The 21,031-nt window shown below is 39.6% G+C and overlaps 1 long non-coding RNA gene across 2 annotated transcripts in view; it reads left to right on the forward strand.

Moving 5' to 3' along the window:
• The window catches only part of LOC309612904, a 48,089-nt gene extending 33,310 nt beyond the window's left edge, over window positions 1-14,779 (forward strand). Inside the window, exons 2-3 of one of the 2 annotated variants that reach the window (XR_014235392.1) lie at window positions 1,132-1,248; window positions 2,608-14,779. This is a non-coding gene — a long non-coding RNA (uncharacterized lncRNA). Of the gene's footprint in view, window positions 1-1,131 lie in introns of both variants that reach the window. The other variant, XR_014235391.1, reaches the window with a different exon arrangement.
• Window positions 14,780-21,031: the final 6,252 nt, after the last annotated feature.

Below are 21,031 nucleotides of genomic sequence, written 5' to 3' on the forward strand. Positions count from 1 at the left end.
AGTGTTTGTAGCCAGTAAAAATCACCAACATCAAAGTTAAAGAGAAATGACAAACTGGGAAAAATATTGTAATTTTGTCAAAGTGTTAGTTTCTGTATGCTATGAAGAAGGCACACAAACCAACAAGAAAATGACTAATATCAACTAAATAATGAACATAGAATGGTTTACACAAAAGGAAATTGATAAGAAAAGATCATTTACTTTGCTTATGAAAAGAGAAATGCAAGTAAAGCTAAACTAAACTAAGGTACAATTTCACCTGTCAAATTGGCAAGACTTGAAAGTTGGTAATGCCTGGTGCTGCCAGTGCTGTAGGTGAATGCAGACTTCCAAGTGTAGCGGCACGTAATGTAAATGGCAGGGGTCAGCACACCACAGCCTGTGAGTGAAATCCAGCCTGATGCCTGTTTTGGTACTGCCCATGAGCTAAAAACAGTTTTCACATTTTTAAACAGTTGAAAAAAAATCAAAAGAATAACATTGTGTGTCATGTAAAAATTATATAGAATTCAAATTCCATGTCCTTAAATAAAATGTTATTGGAACTAAGTCATGCTGATTTCTTTGGTTGCTCTATGGTTGCTCTTGTGCTCCAATGGCAGACTTGAGTAGTAACAACGGAGACTGTCTGGACTGTACAGCTGAAAATATTTACTTTTACTTTTTCTATAGAAAAAATTTGCTGAGCCCTGCCCTACAACTTGGCAATATCTATCAAAATTATAAGTCCCCTTTGACCCAGTGAATTGACAGCTAGGAACTTATTCTGTAGACGCACTTGCATATGTGTAAAATGACACATGTCCAGGATACTTCATTACAACATTGGTTGGTAAAAGATTGGAAATGACCTAAACGTCTATCAGTAAAGGACTGGCTGTGTAATTATAGTACGTCCACATAGTGAAATACTATGCAGTTATAAAAAAGAATCTACATGCCAAAATGGAATAATCTCTAAAATACATTAGAATTTTTAACAATGTGATTATCTTACCTGTTCAAAAAAGGTTTTGAAAAATTCCCTTCCCTTCTCCCATTCAGTTATTCTCTATCTCAATACCTGGTAGTATTTTCTTCATACCATATCTCCATCTGAAATTTTTGTTCCTCTGTTTACTTCTCTAGTATCCTTCCTAGACTAAAGACTCTTCAAGATTGGTGACTTTGTCTGTATTGCTGACTGTCCCAGTGACAGCACCTGAGCCCTATGGAATGAAGCACCAGCTCCCCATCGCTTAAGAGGCAAGGATGTGGGGGGTGGATGGCATATATATGGGCAAGGGGCTCCCTTAGGAAAGAGGGACCCCAGTGAGAGTCCATGCAGGATTCTGACAGTGGGAGTCATAATTCTATAATCTTTGAACCCTCCAGTAAATCCAGTCTTCTGCTACCACCATTATCACAACTGGAGACCAAAGATGCAGTGAGAGAAAAACCAACAGTCAGCAAGTGAAATAAACGGAAGACCTTGCTGTTTCACGTGTAGCTCCTGGTGTTAGATATTCTAATGTGCAGTGTAGTTTGGAACAGAGGAAAATTAGAAATAATCCGAGTGTCCACTGACAGATCCATGGTTGGGAAAATGCTGGAGTGCCTTGCAGATATTAGAAGGAAGAAGAAAGACCACTATAAATTGACTTGGAAAGATGACCAAGAGATGTAAAGTCAAGAAAGCAAGTTATAAAATAGTTTGTGTGATATGACCCTGCTTTTTATTAATTTATTTATTTTTGGCTGTGTTGGGTCTTCGTTTCTGTGCGAGGGCTTTCTCTAGTTGTGGCAAGCGGGGGCCACTCTTCATCGCGATGCGCGGGCCTCTCACTATCGCGGCCTCTCTTGTTGCGGAGCACAGGCTCCAGACGCGCAGGCTCAGTAGTTGTGGCTCACGGGCCTAGTCGCTCCGCGGCATGTGAGATCTTCCCAGACCAGGGCGCGAACCCGTGTCCCCTGCATTAGCAGGCAGATTCTCAACCACTGCGCCACCAGGGAAGCCCGACCCTGCTTTTTAAAATGTTATGCATAAGAAAAATTAAAAACAATGGAGAAGGCCACTCTGTTGGCAGTGGTTGTTTCTGGAGGCCTGTGAGAAGAGGAAATTTCACTTTTTATGTTGCATATTTATATAGTGTTTGAATGTTATTAATGTTTATAAATTTCTTGTGGAATTAGAAAGAATAAATGAATCTATATTTGTATTTAGCTCTGTGTATAAATGTCTGAATTCCTGACATGGGAACCTTATAATAAGGAATACACATGACTTATCTAGAGAGCCCAGCAAAGAATAAATGACAGGAGACTAAGGTTTGGAATCTGGAAAGGAAGGGTGCCCATCAGGATTCATGAAATATGACTCTTGGGAACTAGAAGAGTATATTCTTTTGACATTGGTTCCCTAAAAAGAAATCGAACAGGGCTGGAGATGTGGGAAAGAAGGATGGTTGTCAGAATATAGGGGCCCTAATGTTGAAATAATAATCCAAGGACTAAAGTGGCTCCAGGATGGAGTTGAGGAGCCATGTCCATATACCACCCCCTATAAACACCTGCTGTCTTTGTTATTATGTCCTGCTCTTGTTTTCTTAATTTTTCCTGATGCAGCTGAGACAACAAGACAGGGTGGTCCAGGGCTGGGAGTGGAGACACCTGGATTCCAGTCCTTCCTCTCCCCTGGACTTGCCCTGGGACTTCGGGTTGTCCACAACCTTCCTCATTTCCTCAGTTTCCCATCCCCAGCAAGGGACTGACCATGTCCTCATGGTCTCAGATGACGGTGTGTATATCATGGGATATGGATTTTTCTTAGACAAATGTTTGCTATAAAAGTGTGTGTGGATTGACATATACACTAATATGTATAAAATGGATAACTAATAAGAACCTGCTGTATAAAAAAATGAATAAAATTCTAAAGTTCAAAAGAAAAGAAGTGTGTGTATGTGTGTATCTAATCTTAAGTTTTTTCTGGCATCCTATCCAGAACTTTCTATCATATTTCCCCTTTGCATCTTCACTCTGAGGGTCATCATGCAATGGTAGGGCTGGAGGATGACGTAGAAACCATCTGGCTCAAGTCCATCTGTTTCCAAATGAAACCCAGGGAAAGCTGAATGTCTTGGTCTGGACAATTCTCCAACTTCAAGCTGCACAGGAATCACCTGGAGATCTTGTTAAAACACAGATCCTGATGCAGTAGGTGAAGGGTGGGCCTGAGATACTGCACTTCAAACAAGCTCCCAGGAGATACTGATGCTGCTGTTTCCCAGCCCGAACTTGGGAAACCAAGAGTACAGGATACAGAGCTTCTCAGAGGCAGAGGATGACCTTGGCCCAAATTCCCCCACTCACTGTCTAGTGCTGTTTCCTACAGGGGACATAATTACTAATCCATTTGTTGTAAGACCTAAAGCTATCATCTATCTGAGAAATTTGTGTCAGAATCACTTGGGGGAACTTTAAAATTTGGGGGCCTCTCTCCCAGAGTTTCCATTTGGTTACTACAGGCTGAAATCTGGGACTTAGTATCTTTATAAGACCCCCTGATTATTTTGATTTATTCAGCTCATGACCAACTTTTGGAAACCACTGTCTAAGTCATTTAGGAATATTGAATTATATCTGGTCTGATCTGAGTTTTCAACTTTATTTTAACTTATTTTGTTAGTGCTTATTGAGTCCCTATATATTTCTTGTCACTTCCTTAACCACTGAGAAGAGCAATGCACAAAAAATAAAAAGAAAGGATAGAGTATATTAACTCCCATGAAACTAGAAGGATAAAAAAGAAAATACAGGAAAATGATAGAGGAGAATACAAAAGTCAAATAAGAGACTCTCGATCTTATAAAAATCATGGAAAAATAATATACTAAGCTAAGTATGCACACAAATGTTCAGTGCAGCCAAATAAAAACAATTCAGAATTTACCATCTATGGGTAAAGAGACGGCAAGACTGTGAATAACTTATATACAGTGGAACACATCATATTCACATTTACCTGATGTAAAGTTGCCTCTACAGGCTTAATAGAAAGGAGAGGGTTAGAGAAAAAGAACTGTACAGTGTGGACAGTTTTGTCCACTGTTCCCTTAAAGGAGCAAGGGATGCTGAGTCAGTCAGACCCACTTCCCGTGCACCCCTCATAGTATAAGCAGCTCGTAATGCTGAGACTGATTGTTGGGTTTGAAGATAAACTCGAGCCAGTTTCTTCAGTGATCTGTTTGTATAACAAAGGGAATACTAACTGTATAAAAAAGAAAATTAAAACAATTCCCTTTGATCAAAAAAAAAAAAGAAAAATCACACGCATTTATGACTGTCAATACAGAAACATACACAGCCACCCATGCACAACTCATACATATCCTGGGTCTGGGGGCGAGTCATTAGAGAAGATATATTTTAGACTGCAAAGACCCTTGGAAAACCTTTTCTAGAAACGCATTTACTGCCACCTCCATTCTCCTTGTGTGTTTGGATTAAGACAACCTAAGTATCATCTTAGAGTAAAGAACACCTAGACTTTATTCTAAAAACCTATGTTCCAAAGATTTCTGAATGTTTACTCCTGTTAACTTTGGGCAGATTTTCTCTTTTTTGTCTTGTTTTTTGACTCTTGTGACAACCAAATAATAGTGGGATTTGCTCTCTCACCATCAACATCCACATCACAATCTGGTTGGGAAAATCATTCAAGAGCAGCCATCTGCTGGGGGAGCCACGTGAGCCTGGGAGGTTGCACCTCTAAAAGGAATGCTCACGTTTTGTGTGTTCTCTCAGTCCTCTATGGCTCTATACTGTTGCTTCCTCTAAGGTGCCCACAACAAGGATGGATGAATCTATCTTCACACAAGCACAGTTCAGAGGCATATCTTTTCCAAGCTTCTCAGAAAGAGTTGTACTTTGTTCTAGCACCTGACCTCCAGCAACAAGAGACTTTTTCATTTTTTATCAGCATTTAATTGCAATCACTGCTGTTTTATGACATGACAAAGGCCTTCATCTCCACGGTTTGGTCATTGTTTCCTGCTCTTTGGTGGGGCTTGATGATCACCTTCCCTCCCAATGTTCATAGAGGTGTTAGCCCAGATGAATTTTCTAGCCTGCAACTGGGTGAGGCAGTGGCTGAATCACGTGAGTTGAGTTTTGACATTTAATAAGACATGAGTTATCTTTGAACGATATATCCCTGCCGCTAGCCTACTGTAGGCAACTGAGAACATGCTCTGCCTGCACAATGGCATCTCAGTAATGGAAAGAAAGGGTGATTATTCAGAACCATTGGCATCTAGGGAAAAATCTGGAAAGCGTCAGGTCTTGGCCTATTGTCACTTTTATTCTGCCTCATTGAGAACCCATGGTCTGCCAGATGATGGGAGGTTGATGATATGGAAAGTAAAAGATGGGGCACCAGGGTGATAGGTAGTGGCCTCATTCTCTTTAGCTAATAATGGGCTATCCTTTATATTTGTCATATAAAATGATTTGGTGGCACTCAAAGTACAAATAAAAATGTTCAAGGCTCAGATGAGTTGGATGCTTGTCACCTCCAATAACTATCTTAAGAGAATGGAACTGTCAACATATTTAAGAAACTAATTTATTTTTCTGGCAAGAAATAGAAGCAACGATCCTAGACTCGCAGGATTCTCAGGGTTTTCTCGAACATTTAATATACTGTTCTCCACAGTTCTCATTTATTTCATGTGTATTCGCCTTGACTCCCAGATAGACTCTGTATTTCCCAAAGGTAAAAAGCAGGTCTTTATGTTTTGTTTCTTTTCTCCTTACACACAGCTTGGAACATAGTTCCTAGCGTATGATAGAAACTGAATAAATCCTTGCTATTGCTAATAATAGCTATACTTAGGGGCCTCAACTATGTGCTAGTTATTAATCTGGGTGCTTTACATAATAGTTCATTTAATTATCACCCAATCCCTGAGATGGATATATTGTATCTCTTTTGAGACTATGGGAAGGATGTTAATACTTGCATAATGGCAAAGGCCAAAAGCAAAATTTGAACCCTCGTGGTTTTGGACCTTTTCACTGTGCCATGTTATATAGATTGCACCATGTTGATAAGCCTTGTTCTGGGTCTGAGATGTGTCTTCTTCAAGCAGACCCTGGCCATCAGGGTCTGGCCTCAGATCCTTCTTGACTCAGTAGGTGGATGATGTTATACTGAGAAACATGTAAGTGGAAGCGTGGTGTGAGCAAAGAGAGGGTGTATTCTGCAGTGGCGCGCTTGAATTATTTTTGTATTTTTGATCATTTCTCCTGGTTTTGGATTTGGTATAAGCCCATGTATTTATCTTTGGATTAACCAGGATAAAACCCAAGAGCTGATCGAAACCCTGCTGTATTTGCCTTTCTCAAAAATAGTCCAGCTGGAAGTTGTGAGAAAGAATTATTGGGAGAGAGGTCCCGGAGAGGAGGGTCAGCTTATCCTGTTGAACCTAATGGTGGGAATCAGTCACTGCTCGACTCTTGTTTCATCTTAGTGTGAATTAGGATAAAGGCACTACTTCATCAAGATCTATCTCTATTAGCTGGAAAATTCTTGTAGTTTACTAATTTTATTAGAACTGTCCAAGGCCTAATATTCCTTTTCAACATAGCACTCCTGGCAACTTCCACTAACCAACTGGGTTGGCATATGTGATAAAAACTATTTGTGATCCCTGATTTAGAGGTTTTTGTTTTCTTCTTTCTAATGTGTCTTTCTTTTCTAGTTGCAAAACAAAACACCAGAAAAAGATGTGCTTCATTTTGGTTGAAGCCATGGGTATTCCCTTGGGAGGATCCTTAGTCGCTGGGCTGGTTTCTTACCATATCCAGCTGGAAACTCAGGCATAGAATGTTTCCTATCTAGTTGCCTCTTTTTTTCAACCAGTAAGTGATATAGTGGGTAGGGAGAGGGGAGATAGATTTAGCTCTCTCTTGCTGTTATTTAGAATGAGAGCCCAAAGACTTTTGGTGGGAATAGATGGTCACGGGTAAATTGAAAATTCTGTATGCCATCTTAAAACCCGGTGGCAGCTTTCCTGAATTTTTCTGAAAGTGACACAAAGGGAACTCAAATGTCTTCATATGAGAGAGATATACTTTTGAGGGAAAATATACAACTTAAATGATCTGGAATATTCCAGAATATTTGTGGTAGATTGATTGCAAAGATGTCTCCAATTTTCTATCACTTTCTATATCCATACCGTTGACAATGTGATCTTGCAGCTCACTTCATCAATAGGTGGAGTCTTTCCCATTCCCCCTTGAACCTGGGCCAGCCTCACGACTGTGCTTTGGCCAATAGAATGGCATCCAAGGGACGATGCGCCCATTCTGATCCTAGGCCTTGGAGGCCTCATATGCTTCTGCTTGCTCTCTTCTGCTCTTGCCATGTGAAAAAGCCTGGAATATCCTTTAGTAGGACGTGGAACAGAGATGAGCCATCCCAGCTGAAGGCATCCTCTACCAGCCAGTCCCCAGCCAATCCAGGAACATGGGTGAACTCAACTGAAATCAGTTCAGCCTGGCATGAATCCCCAGAGCCACCCAGCTACTCATCAGCAATAATAAATTGTTGCATCTTAAGCCACTAAAATTTAGGTGAGTTATGCAGCAAGTGCTAACTGATACATATTCTGATTCTAAAGATTGTTTTAATGGATAATTTACATAGCATGCCTAGAGCCACTGGCTTTGGCATCTAGCAGATATTTAATAAATATCAATTCTTGTTTTCCTTTTCCTTCCCTAAAGGGATGTACTCCCAGACTGGAGTTTGCAGGTTTCAGCCAGAAGATAGAATAGCAACTTGATAGTCACATCACATAGGTATACATGAGTTACCATATCTCATAACAGTCACTAGAGATAGGGAGTAGTTTTTTCCTAGGCTAGACAGACTAATATTTCTTTCTTGCCTTAGAAAGAGACTTCAAACATTTAAAAACACACCCCTGAACTACTGGCAAGTAAATTATACTATTTCTGTGTTTATGTAATTTGGGTGAGCAAAACTGTCAAAATATGGAAAATACTGTTAGGAAAATTGAGAGTCCTGGGTCTATGTGACTTTGTGCAAGTCACCACCTTTTTCTGGGCCTCAGTTTCCTCATCTCTAAATTGGGAAAGTTGGCCTTCCAACATGACTTCTAGCTCTGACCTTCCACAACTCCTCTGGCGGCAACAGAGTGAAGTTAGGAACAGAAGATCCGCAGCCAGATTACTTACTCTGAAACCTGGCCCTGATGCTTCTATTTATATGCCCTTGGACATATTAGTGCCTCAGTTTCTTTATCTGAAAATGGGGCTGCCACATGGCATGGTTGTGAGGATTACATAATATAACCCATGTTAACTGCTGAGAACAGTGCCTGGCACACAGAATGTGCTTAACAAAAGTTAAAAAAAAGTTATTATTTCATTTGGCATAGGGTCATGTCTTATGCAACTGCACTTTCATGGGATTTAAATGATGAAAGTTCAAATGGCGAACGAACATCAACCCAATAGATAAAACTGACACGTTTCTGAAATTCACCCCCACACAAATGAGTCTTAACTGTGCTTAAGCTTTTATATTCATCATTTAAAAGGTTTTTCTCTCACCTAGTTGGGCGTGGCATCTTATATAAGTGAAATTTTCTGCTTTAGCTCTGAGCTTATTGTTTTCTCTCTGTTGCTGCTACCCTGTGGCAACAAGCAAGGGGCAGTTTAATGCAGAATTAAGAGGGTAGGGTGCTAATTCTGGCTCTGCCACTTACTAGCTTGCTTTGTTCTTTAATTACTCTGTCCCTCCATTTTCTTGTATGGAAGATGTGAGTAATAATAGTGCCTGCCTCTTAGGTTTATTGTAAACATGATACATTTAGAAAAGTACCTGATACTCAGTAGGCTCTTAATAAATACTGTGGATTAGTATATTATTATATTCTGCTCCATTTGAATTGTTTTAAAGCAAGCATTAGGGGTCCAAATTTTGTCCAGAAGAATATCTTTTGAAATGAATCAGGATAGGTAAGTATAGGGATGCTATTGCTGACCCACCCAATTCTCCTTTGCCAGGCTGGTGTTCCCATATCCCACGTGCTATGAGCATTAGCTATTAATGGCTTACAGCTGCCTCTTTCTCTGGAGAATTGCCATTGGCCAAATGGGAGTTGCCTAGCCTAGAATTGCCTGGGAAGTTAAGCAACTCTTCTGCCCCTGGGTGTGGCCCACAGCCAATGCTTGACTGACGCAGGGGCACAAAAGGACCTTTTGCCTCGAAAAGGGCAGGGGGCAACTCTGTGGAGCAATCCATGCTCCAGAGCTCCCAGTGGGATAAGACTGAGGCCAGACTTCAGCTGAGGCCACACCCTAATTCTGCTTCCCTTTCCCTGTCCGGCTTCCCTTACTCTCGTTTTTCTTCCTCAATAAATTACTTCCATGTGAATCTTCATCTTGGGCCTGGAAAGAAGGAAGAAAGAAAGAAGTGCAGCATGAGCTTTGCAGAGATTTTGAGACATTACAGTTGGACTTTCTGGGAGGGCAAACACCTCAAGTAGGTGTGGTTTTGATTCTCTCCAAGTCTTTGTTTAGGAGAAGAGGCTGGAGGGACTTAATAGAAGTTGGGAAAACAATAGGACCTCAGGTAATGGGTATATGAACCGGGCTCTGTGCTACTGAGGTCTGTGCACAGATTTGAATGACCCATATGAACCTAGACACAGATTTTGCTAGACCATGTTACTACTACAATGATTAATACCAAGTAGACCTAGAGTCTTCCAGGACCCAAGATAAACTCCATCCTAAATTCCATGCTGACTTCTTTTGACTATGTGGAAACCCACTTTTGTATTATGACAGTTGCCTTTCTTCCATACTTACCAGACAAGATTTTCCAAAGGACTTTGGGGATGAATTAGGATGGTAAGTATGAAGTTGCCCACTACTGAAGTGCTGGCTGAAGTGCTGGAAAACCTGGCTGCAGGTTTTCCCTGATGAGATTATGGTAGTTTGTCCCAGAAAGAGATAAGAGATAAAATGACCTGCAGATTTAGTCTTGGGTTTACAGACACTGAAGAACCAGCCACCTACTTGAATTCAAAGTTCTATTCCATCCTGATGTTTCAACAGGGGAGTGAAATACAGAATCTTCTTTTTTTTCTCCCAAAGAAGGGGGCAAGGGATCATCTCTCATTTTCCTTTCATTCATTCATTTATTCTCGGTCTCTGCCCCTCTGTATCTTTTCTTTTACTCCAATCTGCATGTGACATCTTATAAGCATGTCTCTGTAAACTCAATTCAACAAACTAACATTGGTTAACATGTTTTATTATGTCCTTTTTTCAAAGGATCTTATAAAATTTGTCCATTGCTTCTCAAAGCCATGGAAGACTATCTACAGAATAGAACCTGATGCAGATTCCTAGAGCATCACCTGAAGGTGGTGTTACACAATTTGTAACTAGTTTTATATTGAAAGAGGGCACAGATAATTTAGAGCAGTATATAAATACTACATGAACTTTCAAGATAAATATGAGATTTCAAAGAAAAAAGTTGCAATGATGGTGGACTATAATGAGTTCACCCTTCAGATATCTGGTGTAGTACAATGTTCTCTTTTTTTTTTTTTTTTAACATCTTTATTGGAGTATAATTGCTTTACAATGGTGTGTTAGTTTCTGCTTTATAACAAAGTGAATCAGTTATACATATACATATGTCCCCATATCTCTTCCCTCTTGCATCTCCCTCCCTCCCACCCTCCCTATCCGACCCCTCTAGGTGGTCACAAAGCACCGAGCTGATCTCCCTGTGCTATGCGGCTGCTTCCCACTAGCTATCTATTTTACGTTTGGTAGTGTATATATGTCCATGCCACTCTCTCACTTTGTCCCAGCTTACCCTTCCCCCTCTCTGTATCCTCAAGTCCATTCTCTAGTAGGTCTGCATCTTTATTCCCGTCTTGCCCCTAGGTTCTTCATGACCATTTTTTTTTTTTTAGATTCCATATATATGTGTTAGCATACAGTATTTGTTTTTCTCTTTCTGACTTACTTCACTCTGAATGACAGTCTCTAGATCCATCCACCCAACTACAAATAATTCGGTTTCTTTCCTTTTTATGGCTGAGTAATATTCCATTGTATATATGTGCCACATCTTCCTTATCCATTCATCTGTTGATGGACAGTTAGGTTGCTTCCATGTCCTGGCTATTGTAAATAGAGCTGCAATGAACATTTTGGTACATGACTCTTTTTGAATTATGGTTTTCTCAGAGTATATGCCCAGTAGTGGGATTGCTAGGTCATATGGTAGTTCTATTTTTAGTTTTTTAAGGAACCTCCATGCTGTTCTCCATAGTGACTGTATCAATTTACTTTCCCACCAACAGTGCAAGAGGGTTCCCTTTTCTCCACACCCTCTCCAGCATTTATTGTTTGTAGATTTTTTGATGATAGCCATTCTGACCGGTGTGAGATGATATCTCATTGTAGTTTTGATTTACATTTCTCTAATGATTAATGATGTTGAGCATTCTTTCCTGTGTTTGTTGGCAATCTGTATATCTTCTTTGGAGAAATGTCTATTTAGGTCTTCTGCCCATTTTTGGACTGGGTTGTTTGTTTTTTTCATATTGAGCTGCATGAGCTGCTTGTAAATTTTGGAGATTAATCCTTTGTCAGTTGCTTCATTTGCAAATATTTTCTCCCATTCTGAGGGTTGTCTTTTCGTCTTGTTTATGGTTTCCTTTGCTGTGCAAAAGCTTTTAAGTTTCATTAGGTCCCATTTGTTTATTTTTGTTTTTATTTCCATTTCTCTAGGAGGTGGGTCAAAAAGGATCTTGATATGATTTTATGTCATAGAGTGTTCTGCCTATGTTTTCCTCTAAGAGTTTGATGGTGTCAAACTGGCCTTACATTTAGGTCTTTAATCCATTTTGAGTTTATTCTTGTGTATGGTGTTAGGGAGTGTTCTAATTTCATTCTTTTACATGTAGCTGTCCAGTTTTCCCAGCGTACAATGTTCTCTTATGCTAAAAGGACAACTTTGGTGGAAGTGTCTAAGAAACACTTCTACATATGACTTCAGCCAGTTCAAAAGATGATGTAGGCAAGACTTCATGTAACTGTGCAACAGGAAGGAGGAAAAGATGGGAAAACTTCTAGTACCATTTTCATCCCAAGACAGAAATGCCAATAATATTCCAAGTTAAGATGACTAGCTCAAGGCCTGGCTTGCAAATACAACTCTCTATATTCTCTGGAAATTAAGAGTTTACCTCAGTGAGACATAGGTATATTTCTTGAGGGAACAATCATTGACACCACTGTGGTAGATGAGATACATGGCCACTCAAAGCTTACTTCTCAGAAGCAATTAATTAAGTGGATGCCCAGCAAATGAATAGCGGTCCTTATGACTCTTTGGCTAGAAAAAAAGAGAGGTGTGTTATTTCAGGAGTGAATTGGCAACTGTTAAGTCCTGGGAACTTTGAAGGCTTAACCTGGCCTGAGAGAAGCCTTCCTTCTCATGGATTCTAAATCACTATTATGTTGCTACTGCTCTGGAACTGTCAGCACGTGACTTGAGTTAGACTCGGGAATTTTCCCAGGTCAGTGGGAAAGGCCATATTTTCTCACGTAAGAAAGTGATGGTGCTTTTGTCCAGCCTTTGAGGCTGAGCAATGCTCTGCATGGATTGTACTCCTTCAGAAAAGACAGGTGGAGAAGACTTACTTTGGGCCAAGGTCGCTGGTTTTTTTCTGGGTAGGGTTGATTCTGACATCTTGACTTTTCAGGAAAGAGCCATACAGCAAACTCAGGGACATGAAATTTGAAATTGGTTTTGGACCATGTCAGTTGCCTTTTCATAAGGTGGCAAGCACAAAACAGAGAGAGTTCAAGGAATATATAAAAAGAAACCTTCTCATATAAAATCTAGAAAAGAGTATGAGGATATCAGCTCCAAAGAGAGACCTTGAGAAGAGAACATACCATAAAAGAAAGGTTAGGAAACCAAAGCCAATTGTTTGACCAGAAAATCTTTGTCTCTGCTTAGTTTTTGGTTCTGCTCTTGGAGAGGCTGTGTTTAAGTTTTTCTTTTTCTTCAGGGAATCCTTGGTGGGCAGAGTCTACTCTTCCAGGGCCTGAGGCAGGATGGAGTGGGGTGCACACTAGGTCTTTTGATTTTGATTTCACTTGCAGCTGTGGGGATAGATTTCATGCTTCCTTCCTGCTCTTTGCCATGAAGCATACAATTGAACATGTGGCTCAGCCAGAGAGGCCCAATAAATACTTGCTGGTGAGCATAATGGAGGGGACACAAATGGTAGCAAGGTGTGTGCACCCCGCCATGTTGCCCGCATGTGGCATCAATGTGGTCCTGCCCCAGCACCTGTGGAAGATTTCATGGCACTGTCTGAGCCATGCTCCCTACCTGAGCTTCCCGTGCAGCTGCTCCTTCCAGAGCTCCTCATTTCCAAGAAAAGGAATCACTCTTTCTCCTAACGAGCATGCAGACAGAGGAGGGAATTAAGGAGACAAGGAGAAACCACCCAGCAAGAGGACTTGAAGAGTATGCAGGGGAGAGTGGGGGTAAGGAAAAATGTGTCAAACAATATTGCGTCAGTTCTATAACTTTCCACTGATCCATATGTGGATTTGTATTAGCACTCATGTCTTACAATCCAAGACAAGAGCCAGACAAAAAGGCTTGGACTTAATAAATCCAGGAGAGAGGTTTGTTTATCAAGGTCTCTCACTGTTTGAAAACTCAACATCTGTCAAAGATTTGTAGGGCTTTGCCCCCCACACTTTGGGCAGGTGCTTCTGGTCTTATGACACTGGTGAGTGGATTTTAAAGAAACATTTGGTGAGAAGATCCAAGGTCATCTCTATCCATTGCCACTGCCTTTTCTTCCCATCAGGATTCCTCATGTCTCTCTTGGGCTGTCATAGGGCTTCCAAATGGGTCTCTTTGCCTCCCGTCACATCCACACTCATCTCGGTCCTCTACGCAGCATGTCTGTCTTTCCAAAGCCTAACTTAAAGATCTTAAAAACTCATTAAAACTCTCCAAACTTCTTAGTAGGATCTTCAAATTCTAGATCATTTTGTTTCTTCCAGTCTAATTTTGTTTTGCCACTACTCTCCCTCAGGTGTTTTTTTTTTTTTTTCTTGTATATTTAAATGTAAATAATTCTACAGAAGTATAACATAAGTGTTGAAAAAAATGTGTGCTACTTAATGAATTCTTATAAAAATTTTATGCCCATGAAATTAGCAACCAGATCATGAAACAGAATACGACCAGCACCCAAAAGCCCCTCAAGGTCCTTCCCAGTTACTACCCCTGCAGGGGTAACCATTGTCCTGACATATAATCTCATACATTAGTTTTGCCTTTTTTGTGAACTTTACATAGATGTAATTATAGAGTATGTATTTTACTATGTCAGTTAATATTATGTTTGTTTCATCCATATGTACATGTGGTTGAAGTTGATTCATATTTATCACTGTATAATATTCCACTGAAGGATATTTATTTAGCCAGTCTACACTTGATGAACATTTGGGTTGCTTATAACTTTTGGCAATTATGAATAGTGTGGTTGTGAAAAGTTTTTGTAAACAATACCCCAAAAGTGCTAAGCATAAAGGGAAAAGTTGGTAAATTGGCTGTTAAGCCTTTCAAAGGACACTTTTGAGAGAGAAAGGGAAACCCATAGACTGGAAGATATATACTATATATATATATATATATATATATATACACATATATATATATATATATAATATATACCTGGGTAAAGGACTCATGTCTTTAATATATAAAGAGCTCCTATACATCAATAAAGAAAAGGCAAAGGACTCAATAGTAGACTAGGCAGAAGGCTTGAGATTTGAGTAGGCACTTCACAAAACAGTATACCCAAATGACCAGTGGCCCTAAACGCATGAAGGGGTGTGCAGGCATTCCTTTTCAGCTTTACTAATCTCTTCACTTCCCCAACTAGGTCATACACTTTCCTATTTCAGTATCTTTGCACAGGCTTTTCCAGCTACCTGGGATATCTTTACCTACTTTTCCTTTAAAGACAACATCCTCTCCTTCCTGAGACCTTTCCTGATTCGATTAGGTAGAATTAATCATTACTTCTTTGGAATCCCAATGTTTGATTTCCTAGAAGTGAGGTGTTTAACTAATATGTCTTCACTCCCCCTGCACATAGCATTGCACTTGGTGTATAACAGATGACAATCTCTTTTGAGATTGTCTAACTTTCCCCTCAAACGTCCAGATAGAATCTAAAAGCCAGTGAGGTATAGGTGCTAACAAAACCTTCCTGTGTTGAACATGGGAATGTTTATTAGCCAATACAAAAGTTACTTCATAGGGAAAAATGCTGGCCTATTTCCCAAATCATAGCTCATCTTTAATGAATAGTGTCATCTTTAATGAATAGTATCACCACAAGCCTGCGGACACAGACCTAGTGTTCTATAGATTGAATTGCATGTTAAGATACATACTAATAAGTAGGTCTGAAAACCAGCATTGCCTTCTGCAAAGGTAACTGAAGTGAGTGATTGGAGTCCTGTTGTAGGTCAATAACATTTATTTCACACCTAAGGGAGCTCAACAATGGTATCAGCCTGCATTTAAAGTCAAAGGGCTACATGGTACAGTGGTGAGAGGGAGGAGAGAGTTGTTTGCCCTTGTATGATGACTCAGTCAACATTTCTGACTACACCAATTTTCTTTTGTCATCTTCATTTCCTGGAACCTCTCTTTTTCACCTGCTCATGCTTTTATATGGTTCTAACCTCCCCAATCCCCATTTCATGCCCCCCACTAGCTTGTTTCCAGCCTCATTGCATTTCTTCAATTCCAGCTTTGTTCTTTCACTGTTCTCAATTATTTTCATTTTAGCCAGATGTTAAGAAAAAAGCTTTTCTCTCTCTCTCTCTCCCTCTGTCTCTCCATTTCTAAGGGGGAAGATCTGTTCTTTATGAAACTTTGTATCCCTGGCTAGATAAGCTTAGTGCCTTATACATAGTGAATTCTCAATAAATATTTGTTGAATCAGTGGTTTGGCAATTTCTTACTAAATTGGGGAGAGTTGCTGACCCCTAACCCTCCCAAAGACATTAGCATTTCAAAATGAGATGCTCATTAGTTCAAACAAATTTCCAAATTATGTAACTTCAGGTGATAATAAAAATAAATGAAAATGTTAAAGAAAATAGGTGGGAGGAGAGATTCTGAGGCAGAGAAGGCAACTTTTTCTTGGAATTTGACCCTGGGTCCTTAGGTTGATTCTTTAGACACAGTGTTCTCCCTTTCTTTTGCTTTGGTACTGTATTTTCTAAATCAATGATATCCACCTCTTAAAAGTATCAGAGTCTCTCTTTAACATTAACAAAACTTACATACCTAAGAGTATTAAAATTGATGAATCTAAAGTGACCAACAATTTCCCTAAATTGAATGTTATGTAATAAAGTGAATTTTAGTTACACAACATCCATGTGCATTTGTCATTCTTGGTATATATTTGTATAAGGCATATCATTAACGTAGTCTACAGACAAAGGATGGTGTGGAAATGAATAAGTGAGTCCTTTTCAATAACTACAAGGACTCCTGGACCACTGTTGTAAAAGTCACACCTTCCCTCTCCCCAGTGGCATTCAGAACACACAGTGCAATTGTTTATAAACACATATTGAATATTAACTGGCCACTACCTACTATTATCAGGGAGGAAATGCTGACTTCATGAACTTTTATTTATTTTATTTATTTATTTATTTACTTGTCTTAGGTTGGGTTTCCTAGAAGCAGAGCCTGAGACAGGGATTCAGGGAAAAGTTATTTATTGAGGAAGAAAGGGAAAGGAAGAAGCAGGACAGGAAATGGGAAAAAACTCAGCAAAGGCAAGTATTCAGGTAGAGTCTAGCTTCAGTCTGATCCAGCAAGGAGCTCTGGTGTGTGAATGGCACCATGGAGAGTTTGTTTTACGTGAAAGCTGGGCTTTTGCCCTCACACACAGTCAGTCATTGTCTATGGGATACCTCAGGGGGACTGTAAATTCCCTACAGGTAAGGGGTTCCAGATGCCCAAGGGCAGTCCTCCAGAGAAGATGCAGGCATGAGCCCTTAGCAGCCTGAACCACACAGCAAGTGGGGATGAACAGAACTGGTAAAGTGATCCAGATAGGACACTAATAGCAATTGTTATGAATAGCCTGGCTCATTCATTATTTATTCATCCATCCATTTAACAAATATTTATTGAGTGCCTACTCTGGGCAAGTTCATGTCCTAGGAGCTAAGGATAGAGTAGTGAACAATCCAGATAAGGCCCTTACTTTCATGAAGCCCACAGCTTGTGGGAGAGACAGAAATAAACTGGTAGATAAATGTAGCAATGAGAAAACTTCTGAGAGTGATAATTTGCTAAGAGATAAAATAAACAGTTAACTAGATTGTGGAATAACTGGGGCAAAAAATGGGCACTTGAACAGAGACTAGAATGGTGAGAAGAGCAAGGTGTGCCAAGATGTGAGGGCCCGATGTTTAGGCAGAGGGAGTGGACCTCGTCAAGGCCCATGATGGGCAGAAGCTCATGTGGTTTTTAAAAAAAATTTTAACATTGAATTATAGTTGATTTATGGTGTTGTGTTAGTTTCAGGTGTACAGCAAAGTGATTCAGTTATACATATATTTTATATCTATGCTTTTTCAGATTCTTTTCCTTTATAGGTTATTACAAAATATTGAGTATAGTTCCCTGTGCTATACAGTAGGACCTTGCTGGTTATCTATTTTATATATAGTAGTGTGTATATGTCAATCCCAAACTCCTAATTTATCCCTTTCCCCTTTGGTAACCATAAGTTTGTTTTCTATGTTGATGGGTCTATTTCTGTTTTGTATATAAGTTCATTTGTATCATTTTTTTTTGATTCCACATATAAGTGAAAACGTATGATATTTGTCTTTGTCTGGCTTACTCCACTTAGTATGATAATCTCTAGGTCCATCCATGTTGTTGCAAACGGCATGATTTCATTCTTTTTTATGACTGAGTAGCTCATGTGTTTTAAGAACAGAATGAAGGCCAGTGGGCCTGTGGTGTGGTGGACTTGAGAAAGTTGTAAGAAAAGGCTGGAGAAGTGGGAAAAATGGACAGGGTAGATGGCGGGAGAAGCCAGTGTTGTAAGGAGTTTGGTAACTTTACATTCCAATTGTAGAAATGAGTTCCTTCACCTGCATTAAGATGGTAAAAATGCCAATTTGTCAGACTTTGACATTGATTTGCATTAACAGTTTTTGTTAGAAGAAGTGTTTGCTAAGTAGATTCTTGGAATAAATAAGGAAAAACTTATGATTAAAGGACAGTTCACTGTTTTCAAACTCCAGGAGCATAGCAGGCATTGAATTCAGACATCTTATATAGTAATTATGAGAAAATTTTCTCTCCTTGTTAAAACATTCCCAAGATTTTAAAAGATATATAGTTGGACTCAACCTTCCTTTGTCCTTGGCTGGTTGACAAAGCAGCATTTTTAGAAAAGAATGTACGTTGGACTTGACCTTGGCTAAATGCAGGAAAAGTTATCAAGGTCACTTTCTTGTTTGTTTGTTTTTACTGTAATTGCTATTAAAATGAATCAAGAAGTGAGTAGAGACCATCTCTTTTTTGCTCAACATTCTGCTTCATGCTGAGACCACGAGTCTTAAGTGCAGGTCTGTTTCCCAATTGCCAAATAATGATGCATTTTCCTTAATTTCTTCAAAGTCCACTGGAGAAGGTACCATGGTTAGAAAATGCCACTAGATCGTGATTATGGAAAATGCTTCCTGAACTTTATTCCTGAAGGGAGATAATAGTTACAGAACACTCACCACCAAAGCTGATGAATGGAACCCAATGAAATTGTATAAAAGAAGCCCAGGAAAACAATGTTTTCTGTCTGACCTATTAGGTCATTTTTGAAGACCAAGGTCAAAGAAGAGCTCTCTAAACTAGAATAAACAACATTTCAAATCAAGATGAATTGAAGTATAAGTAGTGTTTTTATTCTTTCTAAAAATGGATTTTTCAAATGGTTTTGATTTAACAAAGATGTGAAATCTTTTTGTCATGCTCTTCCCCACACCAACCCCTGCTCCCACCCCCTTCATGTGTGAAACCCATGTTTAATTCAGGGGGAACTTAATCCATATGTTTCTGATTCATTTGCACAATGTTCTTTGGTAACAGCTAGTTGATGTCCAAAGAGTCTTCTGGGAATTTTTATAAGTCTTTAAAATTTTTTCTTCAAGCCAAAAAATTATATTTTCCAGCTCAAAGTGCCCCTCCAAGTCAGAAATACTCTGGGCCTATTGGAAACACTATTTTGAGGAGGACTTAAACTCAGGCAAAATACAACTGCGGTTGTGAGCTGTGCAACCAGATCCACTTGAGCAGCCCCTGAGACGGAGAAGCAAGGGAGAGGGGACAGAAAGGGGAACCTGAATAGCATAGGGAGTCTTGGACCTGCCATGTTTTTCCATTTCTAGGAGCAACCAGTGAAGTTGCACAACCTATAAAGTCAGACTCAATTTATGGTGCACATCTGGAGCCAGAAAATTTCCAGTTGGCTTTGTGTAACATCTTTGAGCAAGGGCAGAGAATTCTAGAACAGCTTTCAGATTCATAAATATAAAAAGACTTCACTTGTGAGCACACTTAGCAGTTGCTCAGCAATTCAACAGCCAGGCTTCATTTTCTGGAAAACACAATAAAGTCTAAAGATGGAGAATTTTTGCCTATGGAATTAAATTAGCTCTGCCAGGAATATAAAGATTGTGGGCCTGTTAGGAACAAGTGAACAACTGTTAAATAACAGTCTAAGAATCTGTTGCCGGAGTCTAAGAATCATTTCCTTTGTCCCATTTATTTCAGTTGTTCTATGACCCAATTTTTTACCACCCTTTAAGGGCACCTGATGTCTCTGGGAAAAATAATAATCCATAAATTACCCTTTTTAACCAAGTACTTGGCAATGAGTGCATACTCATCAGAAAATGGTCATTTTACTGCTAAGAGCTTGGATTCATCCTAGTTCATGTGTCAGTTTTATACTGGGCTAGAAATGTGCCTCTACACTAGCATAATCCCAAGTTTGGCTATTTTGCCAAAGTGAGTTGCTATTCAATCCTCCTAAAACGTTTTCCAATCCCCCCCAGATAGGTACTTTAGAAAGCAGGGATGGTGATAAAGCTTTCCTTCTCAATAAATGCCACTATCATCTTTGTAAAGATGAGAGAGAAAGAAAAGCAGAAATAATTCTTGACTCTTTTCATGCCTTCCGAATGCAATCTATCAAGTTCTACAGACTCTTGCTTCTCAACTGTGGTCTTCAGATCAGCAACGTTAGTATTACCTGAAAGTTGTTAGAAATTTAGAATCTCAGCTCTTCCACTCCACCCCCAGAACTGTAGAATGAGAATCGGCTCTTCAGCAAGTTCCCTGGTGATTCATGGGCATGGTAAAGTTTGAGAAACACTGCTAGACCACACCTCCATAAACACCTCTTCATTCACTGTCCCCCTCGTGCCTGAATTACTGTAACTGTTTCCCAGCTTCTGCCCCATCCTCCAGCATATTCTCAATTCAGCCACCAGAGTGGTCTTCAAAAAACAAAAAGTTATTCACACCAATTCATTCTTCTCTTTAAAACCCAGCACTTCCCAATGCACGTGAAATAAAATATCAACTCCTTGCCATCGCTTAAGAGTCCCTTAAGAGTCCCACCAGCACCAAACCAGCACCAAACCTCCGCCCGAAGTTTCATTGGCAGAGCTGCTCATCATTCAGGACTCATCACAGATGTCACCTTGCGATGAACTCTTGGCTACCAAATTTATCTATCTATCTATCTATCTATTTATTTATATTAATTTTTATTGGAGTAGCGTTGCTTTACAATGTTGTGTTAGTTTCTGCTGTACAGCAAAG

Source organism: Balaenoptera borealis (assembly GCF_965194805.1).
Source record: "Balaenoptera borealis genome assembly, chromosome: 16".
NCBI classification, from domain to species: domain Eukaryota; kingdom Metazoa; phylum Chordata; class Mammalia; order Artiodactyla; family Balaenopteridae; genus Balaenoptera; species Balaenoptera borealis.